The following is a 1,935-nucleotide window of genomic DNA, read 5'->3' as shown; positions in this document are numbered from 1 at the left end:
TCAAGCACACCTGGAGCAAGAATACCAAAATTATCAATAAATTCATCAAATGTTCATCTTGTTGGATACCTAGCACAGTTGATTCTAATTGCCTCCATAACACCCTACAAAATAGTTGACTTTGTTAAAAGGAAATTCTATATTTCTCTGAGTCAACCTCAATTAAAACTAAAAATCTTACACATTGTCAATGTAAATATGCATGCTCTTCCACTATCAGAACATTTAGAGCTTCAAAAAAATTAAAAAAATATTAATTGATCCTCACTCCACAACGCAATTGTTGCAAGACATTGTGATTCTAAAAAATGCTTGGCTTCAGTAAACTGTTTGGTTTAACGCATCTTATGTAATGAGGCTCTGTTGAGCTCAGTGTTTCCAGAAGAGATTGCAGTTGTTGCTGCACAAAAAGTAACCAAAAGCACAAGTCAATAACATGAATATATCAGATATTGAGATGACATTACATGACAATTTAAAAAATGTACCCTACTAAGGATGTGTCGTATAAGCCATTATATATCTGAGATAATTTGTATCTCCTAGAATTATCTTCACGTTGCAGGTCTGCAGGGATCATGTCATTAGTGCCCATCTGGTGGACCCACTGGGGTCGTACAGAATGGGCCACTATTTTTTTCAAGGGGTCAAATTGCATATATGTGCACACACACACACACACACACACATATGGATGAATCTATGTGGACCCACATTTCCTTCTTGCAGGTTCACCATAAGGGCCTAGATGGCTTGATGCATATATATTCACATGACTTGAACATCACAGGACTGCAAGCCAGATAGGTCACAAGGAGAGAAAAACAAACATAAACATATAACATAGAGCATCATCTCATGTGAATTGTTTGACAAGAGCCTGCATTAGTGTCTACTGTCTATCTATAAGTCATTATATAATTCAGGTTAGTTGTGTGTCCTTGGGCTGATCTATGTGCCTACGAGGCCTACAAGGGTTGTGTTGTGTAAGCCCATGGACTCCACAAGGGACATGCCATGCACCATACAATATTTTTAAAAGGAAACCAATAGGACGGGTGCACATTTTACTATTTACTGTATAATATACGTATCAGTGTCCATAATAAATCCAAGATTTGACACATGATAGCAAATCAAACTAAACCATTCTTAGGAACTAAATAACACAATAACCGAGAATACAAGATGAGTATCACGCAAAAAATATTCCAGCAGAAACTAAAGATAAGGTGAGAACAAAAGCTTAACAAATGTGACTGCAGTGTCAGTAGAAGGAATAATGTTTAATCACGCATTAAATACAACATTATAAAAGCATACCTTAAAGCGAGTGCCAATAGAGGAGAATTTAGATGACTTAGAAGACTCCTCAGGGAGAGGAGGAAAGAGACCCGCAACAAAAGAACAGTTTGAAGCATTTAACAGAGCTTGATGTTCTGCAACAACATAATCTTTATTCTTGTCAATGAACAAATCGGTCTGATATGTAACCTGCCAAACACATATCAAAGAAGATGAGCATTTTCAAGATATTGTGGCCACTGTGCATCAAAATACAGGGATTGTAATTAAACATCTAAAGGAATCAGTTTCTCACATCACCAGCATAATGACCAATAGTGAAATCTGTACGAGAAAGTTTTGGTTTGCTGAAGCGTTTGTGATTCTTAAACGTTTGATAAAGCTTTTGCAAAAATGTTTCATGAGTTGATCTTGGAAACATACTGCAAGGCCAATGGAAAGAGAGCGGTTAGTCTTTTTTTGAATAAGAAAGATATCAGTTACATAAAAACATTCAATAGAATTATTCATTTTCCCCTTTTTGCTTAAGTTATTAGTGACATCAAAGCTTCCCTGCCTAAGTCTTCATCTGTCCAAATTTGAGTGATCTATTAACAAATCTTGTTTATATTAATTATGCTTTCACAGGTC

General features: G+C 35.9%; 1 long non-coding RNA gene across 1 annotated transcript; it reads right to left on the bottom strand.

Moving 5' to 3' along the window:
- Window positions 1–310: 310 nt before the first annotated feature.
- Window positions 311–1,693, bottom strand: LOC149183128 (uncharacterized). Its single transcript, XR_016257725.1, has 3 exons — window positions 1,601–1,693; window positions 1,324–1,494; window positions 311–400 (listed from the first exon to the last, which is right to left on the bottom strand). It is a non-coding gene; the product is annotated as an uncharacterized LOC149183128 (long non-coding RNA).
- Between the last annotated feature and the right edge of the window lie 242 nt (window positions 1,694–1,935).

The sequence above is a fragment of the Pinus tabuliformis genome, chromosome 3_2 (assembly GCF_031772625.1).
Source record: "Pinus tabuliformis cultivar Carrire ecotype Pingquan chromosome 3_2, CPIR1, whole genome shotgun sequence".
Classification (NCBI taxonomy): domain Eukaryota; kingdom Viridiplantae; phylum Streptophyta; class Pinopsida; order Pinales; family Pinaceae; genus Pinus; species Pinus tabuliformis.
Note: the sequence above shows the minus strand (reverse complement) of the source record. Positions and strands in the feature narration are given on the sequence as shown.